Genomic DNA, 19,562 nt, shown 5'->3' on the forward strand with positions numbered 1-19,562 from the left:
CTTCAGTCTAGCAGAGAAAGGTATAACACAATGCCATGTCTGGAAGTTCAAGTTAGACAAATTCAGATTGGAAATAAGGCATAGATTTTCGATAGTCAAGGTAATTAACCACTGGAACAGTTTACCAATGGTCATGGTGGATTCCCCATCACTGATCATTTTTAAATCACAATTGGATTTTTTTCTAAAAGATTAATGTAGGAATTATATTGGGGCCATGTTATACAGAAGGTCTGATTAGATTATCACAATGGTACCTTCTGGTGTTGGAATATATATGAACGTATATATTTAGAAAAAGAGGTGCCCTCCCAGCTGATTACATCTTGACTCGTAAAGCTACAGGTATCTTGTTAAGACCGTGAATATCTCAACTTAAACACCCACATACCATGCCAAATGAATTTTGCTAATAAGTTACTTTTGCAACATTAAGAAGGAAAATGGAAATATACAAGTCAGAATATTCAAAAATTTAGAATACTCATCCACAATAACTGAAGCATGTTATAACACATAATATGTTCATATGGCACTGAGGCCATATGAAGCTTAGATTTTAAGTATCCCACATTTGTGCATTTAAATCTTCAATTTTAGTATTGTATTAAACATAGTAACACAAGGAGAGCAATCACCCATGCAACAGGCCAGATCTGCTCCACTTGATGTTTTAGTCAACCTCCCCAGAAGAGATTATTATTCTGCAGAATTTAAAATTTCATATTTTGTAAAACAAGGTTCTAGTCTGATCTTTCTTTATGATTGCAAAGAAAACCTAATGTGAATCACTGACATAGAGACATAGCTAATTATCTGGATATTTAAAATATCATCATCATCAAGTTTCAGAGAAATTTACTGAGAAGCCTCCACTACTGTTTCAGTCTGTCTGCAACCCTGAAAAAATAACTTTTCACTACTGATCAATTTTAGGAGAAATATCAATCCATTTTTCCAGGATTAAGAGGCAAATAAATAGGATGAGAGTCACCTCTCCAGCACTTTTTAAGTGTTCGCTGGCATAAAGATGCAGACTGCAGCAGTGCTGTCATTTCTACTTCTGATTCTGTGATTGAGCCTCTGTCCAAAAGAGAAGGAGGAAAGAAAAGTGTGTCACAACTAGGCTCCTTTGTCCCCTGCCCAAAGATGTAGGGAAGAAAAATGAGCCACTTTTGGGTTTCCCTCACCCACTTAACAGATACCATATTCTACCTTCAATCTTTGTACCAAACTCACATTAATTTACAGTGGCATTCATGCTGAAGTCAAAGGTTATTATTTATATCCGCTAACTCCTTCCATAGCTGCCAAGTTTTTTGAAGCCACATGTGTGACATTGTATGCAAACTATTTAATGAGAAATATGCATATTTGCAAGTAATTTGAATATAGACTGAAAAACAACTGGAAGTGATTTAGTGTCCATTAAAGGCATCTTGTGAATGAGGCCCTCTGTTCACACAGAGGGGAGCCGCAGAGCAATCATCCTACACACAATGCCCTCCCAATATACCTTTGGGAGGGTGGCAGAGAGAGGGAAGTTCCTGTAAGGGTAACAGAGGTAGTTCATTGTCCACGGTCCCTGGAGTTCTTGGCTTCTCTGTTGAATCTACAAGTTTGTACTAAGTCTGGTGGTCACTTTTTCAAGGTTTTTTGTGCAACCATAATGGCTAGAGACTTGTTTGATTGTTGCTTTACAAAACTGAAAGCTGGAATTAGAGATTTATTGAGAGGCCATCCTCCTACTCCCTCCACCCCCCAGCAACTCCTTTGAGCCACCTCCAGGACATGTATGGGAGTGGTGAGGGGATGCTCCACTTTTTGGGAAACTGCCTTAGGCTCTACAGAATATTTTGTTGGAGATGGAGGTGTCCCTCTCTCACCAGAGCTGCTGCTGCACCTAATACCTTCCCCCTCTCCAACCAGTGCAGCAGTAGTTATGTAACCTGACAACTGAAATAATCACCTTATACATTTCTCAGTGGGGTGGGGACAAGGTCTGGCCAGGCTATGAACCATTTAAAAAAATTATCAGCGTGATTGAGTGAGGAGAAAATCTTAACATTCTTTTAACACAGGTTTTTGTATGCTATAATCTTCCTATAAGATTACAGGCAGACTGACGGTTTACTGCATTGCTGACGAGCTACACCAGCTTTCACTTCTACGTCACCTGTTTGAATTCAACCCAGCTCAACAGGGATTGAATGTCATTCCCTAATAGATGTTTTCTGGCCCCTGCATGAGATGAATTGGATGGACCTCTTTTACAACTCCCACATCACAGATTCACCACAACACTGCGCACTAAACAGACTCAGAAGGAATTAAGAACTGCATGGGCCCTGGAGAATAAACTACGTCTGTTACTTCAGTGAAACTTCCCCACACTCACCCTGCCCTCTTAGATCAGGGCTGAGGCATAGTGGTAGGACACTTCAAGAAAGAAGTGTCTCCTGTTGCTGTTCTCTTGATAATTAATCTGACACCTTTTGCTAACATTAAATCACATATTATATATTAAAATCTAAGAGAATGCATACTTGCAAGTAATTTGCATATAGCCAAAGTAGCTCATTAAATAATTTACATAAAATGTGGCCTCCCTCACCTTCTTCTCCTAGGATAGTGGTGACTGAGACCTCGTGCCACTGATTGGTAGAGAAAAGGTTTCTCACGGTCTCTATCACTATTTTACTTTTGCAGAGAAGGAAATTGAGAACTTTTCCTAATTCCATATAGTTAGAGAAAGCTGAGAGAGAAAAAAAAAAATCAGCAACTCAACTGATTTCCCTCCTTCTCCTGATCTAGCTTCTTAAGGGAATTCAGTCAAGATGATGTATTTTGGCCATGTAGCCCTTTAAAATTTCTTTCATTGCTGACTGACAGCCACCTAGCAAAGAACCAGCTTTGTGCATTAGGATATCAGGAGAACACCTGAGCATGCTTGCATTGTCAGTGCATTTCAATGTCATTCTCATGAGCCCTATAGCCATAAAACAATTAGGCTGAACCTCATCTGACTTAATCCCATGATGGCTCCAAAGTATTGTCTTTGGAAGAGAGTGCAACTTCCACATTTGTCACGCCAGATCAGTCTATAGACCAGCACTCAGGTTACTAAGGTGTTGCATAATTATTATTCTTCAAGATGTGTTGCACATGCCCATTCCACTTTGGTTATTGGTGTGCCCAGCGCACAGCCATTGGAAACTTTTCCCCTGAGCGGCTCAAGCTGACATGTGCCACTGCATGCAGTTATAAAGGACAGAGCCGCCCCTAGCTCCTCTCAGTTCTTTCTTGCCTCAACTCTGATGAAGAGGTGTGGGAGGGTGGGTTATGGAATGGACATGTGCAACACATCTCAAAGAACAACAGTTACAGAACAGGTTCGTAATAGTTTAATCTTCTTCTTGTGATTGTAATGTGCATTCCACTCTTGATGACTCAGAAGCTGTAAGACAAAAGGCAGGATCAGACTCTATTTCAATCAACACTAGAGAACAACTCATCCCACTCTAGCATCGTCTCTGGAGTCTTGAGCCACAGCATAGTGGGAGGCTAGGGTATAGACAAACAACCAGGATGCCACTCTACAAACATCCACAATTGGAACTTGTGTCGAAAGGCCACCTAGGCAGATTGCTACCTTGTTGAACGAGCTCTGATTCGGTCATGCAGAGCAACATTAGCCAGGTCACAGCACATGCATATCCAGGATGTGATCCAAGAAGAAATTCTCTGAGTAGAGAATAATTGACCTCTTACTTGGTATGCCGCTATAAATAGCTGGGAGGATTTACAAAAGTGACAGGTTCTGTCCAGATAAAATGCCAAAACTCTTCTGATATCCAAGGTATGCAAACATTCTTCCTTTCTGATTGTATGTTGTTTTAGGCAGAAAACAGACAAATAAATTGGCCAATTGATTTTGAAAGAGGAAACCATCTTTGGAACTAACTTTGGATGAGGATGCAGGTAAACCTTGTCCTTAAAAAGCTTATTTATGTAGGTCCCAACATTAATTCCTGCACCATCCCTACTCTTCTGGACAAGGTAAAGGTCACAAAAACATATCACTTTCATTGATAGATGCAGTGAGGATGAAAAGGCTGCTTTCCTGAGCTGCAATAAAAATACTTGGCACACCAGTCTAATAGCTTTCAGTTCTCTGACATTAATGTGTAAAACTAAGTCCTCTGAGAACCACAGACCCTGCGTTTGTAGACAACCCAGGTGGACTCCCCATCCCAGAGCCGAAGCATCTGTCACTAACATGAAAGTTGATTGGGGACCGGCAAATGGAACACTTATACATAAATTGGCTGGATCTGTCCACAAATCTAGGGAATGAGTTTCAGTCTGGTGTATTTAACCACATAAGTGCAAGAGGCCAGGTGACCCAGAAACCTCAAACAATTTCCAATTTGTTGTGACCAAGTTAGCTTTCAAATCTATAACAGTCGATCAAATTGCCTGTAACCTGGAGTGAGGAAGAAAAACACTGGCTTCAGATGAGTCCAGTACTTCCCCTATAAACACTATCCTCTTACTGGGGAGAGGACAGATTTTTCTGTGTCAATTAACAGTCCCAGAGTGCTGAATGTTAACTGGATCAAGGCAACACTCCTCTGCATTTACCATTTGGACTGGGTTATCTAGGTAGGGGTAAGCCTGTACTCCCAAACTTCAGAGGAATGCAGCTACTACTGCCATGACTTTCATAAAAACTGTGGGAGTTGCTGATAGGCCCAAAAGGTAGTATAGTGAACTGGTAATAATTTTGACTTACCAGCTATTGGAGGTGCTTTCTGTGGACTTGATTCATTGCCACATGAGCATCTTTTAAACTGACACCAGTCCCTAGGATCCAGGAAAGAGATAATAGAATCTAGGGTGACTATGAGAAATGTTATTATTTTTAAGAATTTGTTGAGATGATATAGGTCTCAATTTAGTCTGAGACACCCCTGCCCCCTTCGGTTTGAGGATTAAGAAATATTGGGAATAAAACCTCTTCCATCGGAGACCACATGGAACCTCCTCTATGGCTCCAAAGCAAAGGAGCAATGGAACTTCCTGGATAAGGAGTTTTTCATGATAGTGGTCCCTGAAGAGGGACAGGGAGGGAGGGTAGGCAGGAAAGGTAGAAGCAAACTGCAGAGTACATCCCACTTATATAGTTCTCAAGACCCACTTGTCCAAAGTAATCTGGGACCAAGCACTGCAGAAGTGGGACAGATAGTTTGTGAAAGTGAGGAGGTTCGGGTCTGGAGAGTTGGAGACTTATGTCGACCTTGACTGGCCCATCAAAACACCAGAGCTGGAGCTGAACAGCAGAAGGGGGAGGCCTATGGTTTCTGCTGAGGAGGAGTGGAATATTGGGGTGTCTGGTGTGGCTGACAGTACTTCCTCATTGCAGCAGGTGTATACAGACCCAAGAACTTCCAGGTGGCTCTAGAGCAGTCCTACTCAAAGTGGTGGTCCGCGGACCAGTGGTGGTCCGTGAGCAAATCGGCTGCCGGTCTGCGCGCACATTGGAAAAAAAAATTGCCAGTCCCCCACATCAGAAAGCTTGAGAAGCACTGTGTCTAGAGTCCTTAAATCCATGAATCTTGCTGTCTGTCTGGTCCGAGAACAGAGAGGGACCCTTGAATGGCAAGTCCTGTATAGTACTCTGCGCTTCATAGGGAAGACCAGAAGACTGCATCCAAGATGATCTATACCTTGCCACCACAGAGGCCATGGTTCTAGCAGCCAAGTCTGCTGCATACAGCCCCACCTGCAGTGAGGTTCTTCCTGCAGTCTGCCCTCATTGACCAGGGAAAATAAGTCCTGCTAGTGTTCTCCAGAAGCAGCTCCTTGAATGTTACCATGGAACCCCACAAATTAAAATTGTATAGTCCCAACAGAGCCTATTGTTAGCTACACACATCTGCAAACCCCCTTCGAATAAACCTTTCTGCCAAAGAAGTCTAGCCTTTTAGTGTCTTTTGACTTGGGGACAGCAACCTGTTGCTCCTATTGTTCTCTCTCAATAGCCACTGCAATGACTAAAGAGCCCAGAGATGAGTGAGTATAAAGGTGTGCAGAGAAGAGTGAGGGGGGATTTGATAGCAACCTTCAACTACCTGAAGGGGGGTTCCAAAGAAGATGGAGCTAGGCTGTCCTCAGTGGTGGCAGATGACAGAACAAGGAGCAACAGTCTCAAGTTGCAGTGGGGGAGGTCTAGGTTGGATATTAGGAAACACTATTTCACTAGGAGGGTGGTGAAGCACTGGAAGGGATTACCTAGGGAGGTGGTGGAGTCTCCATCCGTAGAGGTTTTTAAGGCCCAGCTTGACAAAGCCCTGGCTGGGATGATTTAGTTGGGGTTGGCTTGTTCTGAGCAGTGGGTCGGACTAGATGATCTCCTGGGGTCTCTTCCAACCCTAATCTTCTATGATTCTATGAAAGGTACTCAAACCCACGTGAGGGTACATAGTACTTTCTTTCCACTCTTTTAGAGGTGGGAAGCAAAGAGGATAGAGTCTGCCAGAAGGCTTTTATTGGCTCTAGTATTGCTTCAACGCACAGAGCCATCCTGGAGGGATTTGTCAATGATAAAATGTCGACCCCGGGAAATTGAGGACTACCTGACCTCTTTGACCTGTGCACCTAAGTCAGCAGCCACTCTCTCTAATAATGCCTAATAAACTTTAAAATCTAGGGAGGAGGAGGTGAAGTCATGCTGTACAAAACAACCTCCTCTGGAGAAAATGAAGAGGATGCCAAGACTGGAGGGGGAGAATACCTTCTAGCAGCTGTTGCTCCAGTTCTGAAACCTCCTCTTGATGCTCAGTACTGGGCCAGGTGCGAGACTCTGGGGATGGAGTCGTTCAGTGCAGACTCAGAACTTCTAGATGAGACCACTGAATATGCATAGTGCAGGAAGATCTGGAAGTTGGGAAAAACCCTAAGGGTTCTACAACAGCCACTGATATGGGGCAGGGCTCCCTTGTCCCAGCCACATTCCTATGGCAGGTCCAATTCAAGGATCATGGTGCTAGGTGGGAAGAGAGGAGTTCTTTGGAGACAGGTGGTTCTTGCTTCGGGGTTCTAATACATAAGATACCATCTCATAGTCTGATGACAATGATCCTCCTTCCTCTGACCATGGCAGGGCTGATCCAGTCAGTGCTGGAATCCTCTGCCAAGAGCCTGGTGATGGACGGTGCCACACCATCATAGCAGGTTTCTCCTTAGACAGTACTGAGGGGTGCCTGTCTGGGAAGCAAGAAAATGTAGTACTAGAGGTTGAATTGCTTGCACAAGTGATAGCAGTGACAAAGGACTGGATTCCTATAAGTAGACACCAGCACCAGCAGGTAGAGCAGGTTTCTTGCAGCTGCAAACATCTCAGGCATAGTTGACACCAAGACTGTCTCTCACTGTGGTGCCAAAGAAGCTGATGGTGCCACTTCTGGCACCAGGTTCAACAGTGCCTCTTGCAGAGCTAGAGAGGACTGTGCCAACTTAGGCACCAAGTTGGAGGAGTGCTTAGATTTCAGGTATACACTACACGACTCCTCCTTGAGCCTCTTATCAGATGTAGAGGGTAGGGCCCTTCCCATGGCCAGTGCCTCTCTGGAAGCTTTGCGTTTCTTCCTCAGTATGGACAAGAGAAAACAGAGCCAGGATTCCACTAAAGCTAGAGGTGCACTTCTCACTGAAGCTGCAGCATTTGGCACTGAGTCACACCGGGACAGCTCTGATGGTGGCCTGAGTGTCACTACCATCAGCAGGAATTTCAGCTTAGCCTCCCTATCCTTCTTCATCCTAGGCTTGAACTCCCTGCAAACCTGGCACTGTCCTTGAGGGGTGCTTCCCCCAAGCACTTCTGGCAGCTATTTTGTGGGCTGCTCACTAACATAGGCCTGGAGCAAGAAGCACATGCTTTGAAACCTGGTGACCGGGCATCCCTCAGTACCATGCATAGAAAAAACCACAAACAGGGCAAACAAGAAGTCAGAAAAACTTTATATAAACACAGCTAAAACGTACTATCTTAGGAACACAAAATAATAGACCAATGATATATGTGCACATTATGTTCACAAAGGCTGAGAGAAAGAACTGTTCTGGTATAGAACACAGTTCCAATGACCATCATCGGTGGTAAGAAGGAACTGAGCAGGGGCTGCGGGACTCTGCCCTTTAATACCTGCTTACAGTGGCACATGGCAGCCAGGACAGCTCAAGCCACCCAACGGGTACCACTGAGGAAAAAGTTTTTGATGGCTGAGTATAGTGTGACAAAGCTCTGTCCTTGCCTCAGTGAGTCCCGCATTTCCTGGCAGATTTTGCTAGCCTCAGAGGCTCACTGTGACCCTCCACATAACCCTTCTTTCTCTAGAGACAAGGGTCACAGTCTACTGAGCCATTTTCATCATAAGCCAGCAAGGGAGGTGAGGAGAAGTTATCCTTCTTTGCACAGTCTCTGTTGTCTCCCAGTCTCAGTGATTAATCAGGGGGCAAAGTGGGGGGGGAGGGAGCCCGGGCCCACCATCTAGTCCGGGCTCCAGCCCAGGGACCCTAATAGTATTAGCTATGGTAGCTGACCTTTTAGAAACATGACATGTACAATTCCCTGGGCTACTTCCCCCACAGCAGCCCTCACTTCCTCAAGCTCCGCTTCACCCTTACCTCAGGGCCTCCTTCCTTGTGCCTGATACGGTGTGTACTACTCAGCCTCTCCAACAGCGCAGCTTCCTTCCACAGCTCCTGACATGCACACCCACCTGACTAACTGGGAGGCTTTTAACTAGTTTCAGCCAGCCCCGATTGGCTTCAGGTGTCCCAATCAACCTAGCATTCTCCCTGCCTTCTGGAAAGTTCTTAATTGGCTCCAGGTGTCTTAATTGACCCAGAGCAGCTTCCATTTGACTTAACCTGGTACCAGGGATTTGTTTAGCCTGGAGCTAATATATCTATCTCCCACTACTTTTCTATAGCCATCTGGCCTTGCCCCGTCACAATAGGTATCGTTCAGGACTGAAGACTACGTCTCCCACTAGTGAAAAAGTTTCTTCTGAGACTGTCACTAGAGAGTTTTGTGCACCTGGGAGGTACCTCACCGAGAGTGTGACATGGTTCTGGATACACCAGAGAGGAAGAAATTTCACTCCTTCTCATTTATTTATATAGAAGGTGGCCATCACATTGTCCAACATTATCTAGACATGTCAGGACTGTATAAGTGGGAGGAATGCATTGCAGATTACTCTGACTGCCTTTAGTTTTAGGAGACTAACGTGTATCCTGACCTCCCAAGGTCAGTGTGATTGCTCATAGGGCTCCCTAGCCTATAAAGGATGTATCAGTGATTATGATTTATTCGGTTATGAATGGAAGAAAAGCGATTCCAGCACACACCTGCTCTGAGTTCATCCACCATACAAGGGAAGCCATGACCAGGCAGGAATTGTTACCCTGGTGTTCATGTTGTCTCTGTCATGTTGTCTGAGTAAACAGACCAAAGCTAGGCCTGTAGGAGGTGAAGCCTGGCAAGTGGTGTTACATAACAACACAAGGCCACATGGCAGGGAAAGACAGACTCTGACTGTGGTTCGAAACCTATGGGCAACTTCTTATCAGGCTGTTCTTGGCCAGGGATCTGTCCACATGGAGGTAGGCCTTTGCTGAGTCAAGTCAAGGTCACTCCTAGAAGATTTATGATTTTTCTGGAAGTCAAAGTAGACTTTTCCCTGTTTACGCAGACTCCCAATGATGCCAGAAGGCGAAGCAAAAATAAAATTGTCAGCTGAACTTCCCAGCTAGATCAGTCTGCTAGAAGCCAATTGTCTAGGTATAGAAATACTGCATAGCCATTTCATCTCATGTGAGCCACCACCCCTGAGATGATCTTCATGAAGACCATGGGTGCTGCTGCCAGCCCAAATGGAACTACTCTGAACTTTCATGATGAGAGCCATGAACCAAATGCACTTCACCAGGGAGGAGATTATCAATGCAAACATAACAAAATGGAATTTTGAGCTGCAAATAAAATATTCAGCTGACATATCAAGAATGGGTCTACATCCTCCTTTTTTTCTTGGGGACTATGAAATTTTGGGAGTAGAACCCTTTCCCTTGATGTTGAGGTGGCACTTGCTCGATATCTCCTCATTGGAGGAGAGAGTCCACCTCCTGGTAGAGAATCTCCTCATGAGAGTGGTCCCTACAGAGGGGACAGAAAAGAGGTTTGTGGGGGCGAGTGGAAGGAAATTCAATGGTGTAGCCAGAAAGGATGATATCTAGTACCCACTTGTCCTTTTTATTACTCTCTAGTTGTGGGCAAAGTATGATAGTCAGCCACCAAAGGTTAAGGGTGCAGGGAGGGAATGACATAAGTAATGGTATGCAGTTCTTGAGCATCCCATCAAAAGTAACCCCTGGATGGTAGAAGGGGTTGAATGGCTGAGGTAGAGGAGGCTGTATACCTTGGTTTTTGTTTCTTCTGGCATTTGCTTGGCAGCTCATACAGTTTTGATGGTAGAAAGGCTATGGGGGAGAAGGGCTTGGCTTATACATTTGTATGTGGTGTTTCTTCTTTGGGGCCAGGGTATGAATGCCCAGGGAGCAGAAGGTCGTCCTGGAATCTTTTTAATGAGACTTTAATGTGTGTATCCAAGTAAAACAGTTAGCCTTCAGAATTGTATTATTGGTTACTATAAACAAGCCAAAAACAACCCATCTTGGTTTTCAGATTGTAGACTGAGCCTGCAACACTGGCAGTTTCAAAAATATATCTTTTTTATCAGAAGAGAGAGAAAACTGGTTCTAGAAATCAAGGAAAGTCAGCAAACATGGAACCTCACTGTGAATTTGTGATAGTCATTTTTAGAGTAGTTTGTATTTTAATTCTTAAAAATTAAATAAAAATCCTCAAAAAACAAAGCTTACCCAAATTATTTATAGGATGTGGAGGCTTAAAAATTACAAATACATTTTAAAAGTGAAATGCAGCCAGAATGCAAGATTAGACCTCATAAATATAGATGACAGCAATGACATGCGGAGTGGTGTAAGGAACACAGCACTTGTTCTGCTCTAGATATTGGGCCACAAGCTTTTGCAGAAGACATACAGAAACTTGAGGGCCTGAACTTGGACCTTATCATATAAAAGCCTCTCCCATTCAGTTAAAATACAAGTCTAACCATGTATCCTATTATTTTTAAGTCTTCCTGTGTATCCTATTATTTCATATTTCAAAATAATGTAGTTGGAAGTTTTTTAAAGACATTTCTCTCTCTCACCACACACATACACATACTTTTAAAGGAGAAGATACTAAGTGAAAATGTTGCTTTCAGGTGCACAGATCAGAATTTTGAGTAACTTTTCATTAAAGCTGCTCTGGATTTACACCAATGTAACAATGGAAATTAGCTGACCACTTCTACCAACGTTATGATTAAGTAAACTACCAAGATACAGCAATTTGTGCTCACTTCTTAGTTGTTTACTCTGTAGACAAAAGGTAATCAGCATGCTATAGCTCATTTTAAATAAATATATTATTTTTCTAGGTGCTAGATAAACTACAGGTCACAATCTGATCTCATTTATACCACTGCAAATCTGGATTAATTCCACTTACGTCACTGGAGTTATTCTGGATTTACACTGGTGTAAATTAGCTCAGAATATCTCAGTGAATATAATTCTATTAGCAATTTCTCAATGAATATAATTCTATTAGTCAAAACCATCATAATTTTTACTTCCAGGATGTTAACCATGGGCTTTGTCCTCTTTGTACTATTAAACAAAGACTGCAGCTCTTTTATTTTACCTTATAGATTTATGAAAGTCTATATTATACAGCAAAGACCAAGCACAAATTTTAAGGGCTAGACTTACAAGGAAGACTTAGGCATAGCAACACTGAGTGTTGCAATATCCACCTTTTAAACTCCCTGCCACCTCGCAGATTTCACAACCTTAAGTCAGGCACCCAAGCTTCCCATACAATGCACAGGGAGAGTTAGGCACCTAAAAAAGAGATTCACAGAAGCTAGTATGCTGAGTGGGGAGCTGCCAAAGCTAGCCAGTAGGAAATACTGGAGAGGGAAGAAATGCCTTAGGCCCCACCCCTCAAAAGGGAGTTAGGCACCTAACTCCTGGCCCGAAGGAGGCACTTCCCTCCATTCAGGATTCACAGCCTAAGACAGGTTAGCCTTTTCTTGCCAAAAAATAAGGAGGACGACATAGCACAGCTAAAACTCCCCCTCATCCACCTTGTACTCAGTGGTTAGTGCACTTAACACGGATGTGAGAGATCAAGATTCAAATCCCCACTTTGCCTGATTCAGAGCACTGACTTGAACCCAGGTCTCCCATATCCCAAGTGAGTGGCCTATATAGAGTCACACTCACTCTCTGGCCCAATGATTATTTAAACACAACAGCTTCAAAAGGAAACACTGAGAGAGGCCTGTCTCAAAATACGCTCATATAGCCCATTGGTTATAGCACTCACCTGGGAGGCAGGAGTCCCGAGTTCAATTAGCTACTCCAAATTAGAAAAAGAGTGGAGATTTGAACATGAATCTCTCATATCCTGACAAGTGCTGTAAATACTGGGCTAACAGATATAAAGGGGGCAGCAGCACCTCCTCTTTGCTCTCTTTTGTGTAGGTTAGGCATGATCAGAGCATGACTGCTGGATCGGGCTCTGCAGGCAAGACATTCAGGGAAACATGTAGTTTGAGACTCCTGCCTGGGCTTAGAAATTAGTTCGGCACTGAACTGCTAATCAGTGTCAGAACGTAGGTGGTTTTGCACATACCTAGAAGAAATGTAGGTGCCTACAAGGTTTGGCAGCTGCTGAGCAATGGTTTTGTGAATGCCAGTGGCATCTACAGCGGCCACTAGGAGTTGAAATCTTCTTTGTGAATCTAGCCTTAAGTGTTAACATTGACCCCAATCCTGTAATTCTCTATGTGCAGATGCACCATTGTACCCACATGGAGCCCTGCTGATTCATCTGGGCTCTATATGGGTGTAGCTGTGCGCACATAAACAAAGAATTGCAGAATTGGGGCCATTGTCAATAATGGACAACTCAACACAGCACAAACTTGATAATTTAAAGCAGAAAAAGAGGTTGTTCAGCAAACACTCAAGGGCAAAAGATATTTCATCACAGGAAACACTGCCTGTGTTGCACATTTATTTACATAATTTGTAAGATTACAAGATATGTGGACTCAAAAGTCCTAAACCGACATTAAAATAAAAATAACATCTTATCCTAACTGAAACAGAAAATACCAAAATCTCTTTTCCAGAAGCAGCCAAGTATATATAAAAACTCATCAGACAAATATGTCTCCTCAAACTATTCAAGCAAGTTAGAACTGCAAATAATTTTTGCGCTTCTTCTCAATAGGTTTTCTTACATTCATACTTGTTAATATGATTCCTTTGGAAAGGGCACAATTACTACTACTGTAGTTTAATAATATTTTCTTCTGGATTCAACTCACTGATCTACTGTTAATATAAAGCTCTTGGAATTGCTTCAACAATGACATGTCACTTGCTACTAATTTAAATCTAGTTATAACAAACATTCTGCAAGAAAAATACCTAACAATGTAACAGAAAATAAAATCTTAATATCAAAAAGAGAAATAAATTAAAAAGAGGTATATTTATATATACCATAAGTATGTGATTCTAACTGAAAAGTTACATATTAAAGACATTTTCCCTTTGGTCTTTTCTATTTTGATACATTAAGCTCTCTAGTCAAAGCCGTTTTCTTAAAGTGATAAGCAAGTATGGTAAAAGCTATCACACGATGGATTCAGCTTCACTCAGACTCTGAATGAGAAAGTGTTGTCAACTGGTCCATTTTTGTAGGAGAAGCGCTGAAATTGAGAAGTTTAATGGCCTCCTTATGTCCCGAAGGGACATTAATGTAAATTGATACATATTTCCCTACACACGGATTCAAGGCAATATAGAAAAGATGGCTTACTAGTAAACAATAAGGTATTTTAAAAATATTTTAAAAATTAAAGTCTATTATTTATTAACATCATGAACAAATTAATCATTTCAGGTAAAATTTTCAAAAGCGCTTGAGACTTAGAAGCTTAAGTCCCATTTTCAAAAGTGACTGAGGCATTTCAGAGTTTAAGTTTCATTAAAAGGGACAGATGCTAAGTCACTTGAAAATTATGTCATCCATTTACAAAGTGTCCCCCATCGCCATCTTCAAATGCATTCTAAGCCTTTTGCAGCATATAAACACGATTAAGAAACCCAAATATAAAGACAAAGAGAAGAGGGGAGGAGAGGAGAGAAGTTATACCTAACTTAATCATTCCAACCCCGTTTACAATAGCAACTGACTCCCAAAAGAGCCTACACTGTCTATTAGTTAATACTTATAAAACACTTTGAATATGTAAAGCACTATATAACTGCCAATTATTATTCTTTTCCTACCTCTCAAACAAAAACCAGGTGATGTAATCTTACTGAATATTTTATGGGATTCAACCTTACTAGAAGTGATCAATTCTCATTAAATCTTGAAAAATTGGTCCAGTCTCTGTAACAATGCTGAAACAGGAGGAGGAGGGGGTTGCATGAGGGGGTGTTTGGATTTTTCCTTCTTTCAATGATCCAACCAGCAGACCAAATTCAGTGATGAATCCTGGTCACATGCCACCTGAGGCACATTGTGCATACACTAAGAACACCAGTACAGGGGAAACTGTGACTGATAACTGCAGCTGGTCAAAAATTTTCAAACAGGAATTGATAGATTTCTTTGTAATGTTACAAAAAGCTTTGAAGCATTTCATGTTGATAATATAATATAAAAGTCTAAAAGCAGCACTTCTACAAGGTTGTTCAATAGTTCTAAAATAACTTTTGGGGGAATTTTCATTTTTAAAGAAATTTTCAAATTTCATCTTTTCATTCCAATTTGGGACAAAAAGAAATTTTAAATGTCGGTCTTTCCTGTAGAATGGAAATTCTAAGTTTCAACCAGCTGTACAGATAAAAGTTATCAGCCACAGTTCAGTTTCCTAGAGTAGTTGGATTTTAATGGTTTAACCCTGTCCTCAACCTATCTATTCACTCCAGAGTTTACCAGAATGCCTCATTTACAATGAAATGGGAGAGTTATTGGAGAAAAATCTGTAGGACATCTCGTGTCAGGAGAGACCTGTGTTTTATTATTAACTCACCGACTGACTCACATTATGAACTTGAATAAATCACTTAACTGGTTTGTGTTGTAGTTTCCTGTTCTGCAAGATTGATTCAAGACCTCATATTTGTGAAGCACTTTGAGTCCCGATGACAAGAGATTCAATACAAGCATAAAGTACTGTTTTGATTTTTAAAAGAATTCTTGATGGCACAGCAACAAAAATGTTTAACAAAAATAGTTCTGGTTATGGAATTTATTAGGAAACAGTGAAGTATCCCACTTGAATAATCATTGTTAGCTGTCCCTTACCATTCAATTTTTTTAAAAACTTGTGCTATGGCTTAATTAATATTTCGTGTTTCAGTAAGTATCACACACATTTTCTACAACGTGGCAACAAACATTTCTACATTCTCTAGTAAGGAGGTAAAATACTTCAAATATTGTGAAAACCAAATAAAACAATACTGCACTATTTTTAAAAAAATAAGGAATTATAATACAGTTGTTGTCACCACGGGTGCTCTGGAACAATTAAGTTAGCTGTCAGTTCCATCCTGTTAATGAGCCAAGTCTTCCTTTCTCTTCTTAGTAGAATCACGTCTTAATCACATTTTCTACAATCGTGCGGAGAACAGATCTGTCCCATCTACACTAGCAGTTAAATCATGTTCACCAGCATTCAAGAGTACCCTTTGCTAACAACTCTTATCAGCAAGGGGCAATTTTCTGGTGTAGATAAGGCACTAGAGTCCCATAGCCAGGGTTTTTGGTGCTTTGCTTTAGAAAGCAAACGCCACAAACGAATTGGTGATTTGGGTAACCTTCAGTTTCAATAAAGCCCTAGTGTAGTGAAAGTACCTTAGTGAAGTTCTATCAAAGGTTTGTGTCTGAGCAATTGCCAAATAATTAAGGCACACACATAGATAAGTACTGAAAAAAAGTTTATTTTGTCTAATGACTATGAAGATAGACAGTGGTAATTGCTGAAATGTATTGTATATCTTTATTTATACCTTATAATTGAAGAACATAGACCTTAAATGATGTTAGTCATCAAGCTGAGCACTTAACTAATCTATATAAACATGCGTTTATCACTGTTACCCTTATTCTTCCTCACCCAATCATTTATTTTGTCACATCCTCTTGTATCTTCTTTTACATCAGATTGCAAGCTCTTTGGGAGAAGAACTGTGTCTTCCTCTATGTCTGTACAGAGCCAGTACAATAGAGCCCCAAACCTGATTTGGTTCCACACTGCTACTATAATACAAATAATTTTATATTAGTTTAATATTGGCATTCTTTGTTAACATTACTTACTGTATTTATTGTTTCTATCCTTTGTTTTGGGTTACGAATCCTAGCATAAATAGAGCTCTTCTGTTTTGTTATGCTTTTGGAGGGCTGTTTGTAAACAAAGGATACAGAAAAGGAACAAACAGCTTGCCCTTCTTTGGCCAGCACTTGAGAGTCCACACTGCCCTGAAAACTAACCATCTGAGTGGCCGGGGAGTATACAGAGAAAATTTTCCCAAACCCACTGATACAGATAGTGTACAGTACCTATAGAAGACTGTCATGACAAACACTATTTGGCACAAAAGATAATTAAATAACTCTAGTAATTAAAAGTGACTCTGTGGCATTTCAGCAGTACCCGCACATTTTCAATGTTAACATGACATAAGGAACCCCCAAAACATACATAAATTAAGGTTGTAATTCCACCTCAGAGTTCCAGTGATATTGACAAGGTAGTAGAGCTGCACTCTTGTGGCTTATGTCGTCACCAGAACCCATTAATGGAATTACAGTCTCATTATACAGTTGGGGGTACATTATTCCTCTAACAGTCCCTAAATACTGTTACATGATTGACTGCAACATTTCTTCTACCCAAGTCAATGCTTGTGCATTTCTAGGAGGAATTCTGTTAATTTCTATGATTTTTTATGCCCCCAGTTGGGGGAGGGGGTGAAGGGAGAGAAGAGAGCTACAAAACTATAACATTAACCATGAAATCTGAAATGAAAAAAATCAAATACATTTTAATAGTTAGCTACAGAGCCAATAAAGTCTGTCGTTCTCATCAGGAATATCACTAGATTTAAGTCTATTCCTTACTTTTTCACCCTCCGCTCCAAAATACACAACTATATTTGCAGTAATCTTGACAAGTTAACATAATCTTAATGTTCTCAAGGAATATATGCCAAAATATGGTACAGTTTGAAGGTTTTTACATTCCTTTGACTGATAAGAGTTTTGCATTGCTAGCTATAGTATCTTTTTATTTCCAAAATAACAAGAATGCTGGAACACATTCATCCTGACAGAGTATAAATACACTTCTTATAGCTCAATAAATGGATGTTTGAAAAAGAAGAGGAAAAAAATAAAATTGCCTGGAATACAGTACCTATTACACAAATGCTTTATATATCTTTGTATTGAAGCTGAAGACAGAAAAGGCAGCGTTCACATAAAGCATTTCTTAAAAATGCCTTACCAGCACCTTAAAAAGAAACAAGAAATTTACACCCCCAATGTGTCACGAGATAATATAACCCACCCACCCATCCAGAAGCAGGTGCATGCTACATATTCCCCTTGCAAGTTTCTTTTAAACACCCTCTCTGTTTTGCATAACAACATTTTAAAAACATGTTCACTGTGCACACCACAAAACAAAGCCCTTCAAAGAAGCAAACAAAGCAACAAAAATCACACCTCTACGTACCAAGTACCACCCTGTTTATACACCCCACGTTTAGCGGAATCTGCTTCTAATCCAAAACCCAGCTATGTCCCATAGCGTAAAACACTTTGTCACTTCCCACCCCTAATTATCCAAACCCCATTCATCTGAATGTTTTTGACATCCCCAGAACACTGTGGATAAAGACAAGGTTGCACTGTACATATTAAAAACTTTAGTTCTTTGCCCCTCACCAAATGCTTTGACAGGACTAAGGACCTTTCAGGATGGATTCCAAATCAAATATTAAGCGGGTGGTTTGAAATATATTAGAAATTGGAAGAGGCCTAAAGGGAAAGGGTGTAAAAAAGCTGCTTTCTCCACACTAGCCTCCCCCCTCCCCTTTCCTGGTGGCTTCTTACTGAGACAATCAGAGCAGCAGCAGAGAAAGGCTGTAAATTAGAGACACAGGGTGGATGGGTAAAAAGCCCTCTGATGCCTGAAGAAAGGGGAATTTAAAAAATGAATAAAGAGAGGGAAACAATGAAAAGAATAGAGAGCTAGAAGCACCTCCAAGGGATGGCAGGGGGGAAAAGAAAGGACCCAAGCCACCTCTGACCCTTTTCCTTCCCTTCCTAAATATAATCCTCCGCTTCCCACCATCCACGCCGCACAAAATGACCATTAATTCAAGTCCATCCTTGAAGGGCGGGGGGGGGGGGGGGAGGATTATCTCTGCCTGTGCCTGTCTGATTCTCCCCCGCCCCGGGCGAGCATTACGACCGCATTAAAAATCGGGAGAGAATTGTGGTTCCTTCTGGTGGGTGCCAAATGGGGACCGGGGGAGAAGGCGCCAGGGTGGGAGGGGAAGGAGAGAAGAAAGGAGAGGAGAAGGGGAGCCGGGGAGAACAAGGAGCGAGGCAGGATGAGGGGAAGGCAGCAGGGCGAAGGAAAAGGGGCAAGAAGGCAAGGAGCCCGGGGATGGAGGGATGGGGGGCGAAGGAAAGGGAGGATGCTTTGCCCTGGCCTCACCTCAGCTGGGTGGGTGGGGATGGGCGAGCCCCTCGCCTCCTGCTTCTCCCCGGCGGCGACGGTCCCTAACGGGCCAGGGGTGCGGTGCGGCTCCCCTCACACAGCGCCGGGTCCCCGCCTCCTGCTGCCCGAGCCGCGCTCGCTGGGCTCTGAGGGAGCCGGGAGCCGCCGCCGCCGCGAGGCTCTGAGCAGCCGCCGCTAGGGGAGGAGGCAGCGCGCCTGCGCCGCCGCCCGGGCGGGGAGACTGGAGGAGGCGGCGGCGGCTCCAGTACCCGGGGAGGGGGAGTCCGGTCCCGGCCCGGCTGCCTGAGAGCGGCGTGGGGCACGGGCCGCCTCAGTGCGCAGGTGCGGTGAGTATGGAAACCGCGTTACCAAGGGCCGGGCGCCGGGGGGGGGCCGCCACAGAGCGGCCGGGAAACGGGCCTGGGATGGGCAGCAGCTGGGCACGGGGTTGGGGGGTCACAGGGCAGAGCCAGCAGCCGGGCACGGGGGGGTCACAGGCAGCAGCCGGGTACCGGGGGGGGTCACAGGGCAGAGCCAGCAGCCGGGCACGGGAGGGTCACAGGCAGCAGCCGGGTACCGGGGGGGTCACAGGGC

General features: G+C 42.8%; 1 protein-coding gene across 2 annotated transcripts in view; it reads right to left on the reverse strand.

Annotated features, from left to right (window-relative positions):
- The window catches only part of CTNNA2 (catenin alpha 2), a 775,311-nt gene extending 756,164 nt beyond the window's left edge, over positions 1-19,147 (reverse strand). Inside the window, exon 1 of one of the 2 annotated variants that reach the window (XM_074951902.1) lies at positions 18,966-19,147. The gene's annotated coding sequence lies outside the window, so the exon portion shown is untranslated. The remainder of the gene's footprint in view (positions 1-18,965) is intronic. The other variant, XM_074951903.1, reaches the window with a different exon arrangement.
- Positions 19,148-19,562: the final 415 nt, after the last annotated feature.

This window comes from Natator depressus, chromosome 4 (genome assembly GCF_965152275.1).
Source record: "Natator depressus isolate rNatDep1 chromosome 4, rNatDep2.hap1, whole genome shotgun sequence".
Classification (NCBI taxonomy): Eukaryota; Metazoa; Chordata; order Testudines; family Cheloniidae; genus Natator; species Natator depressus.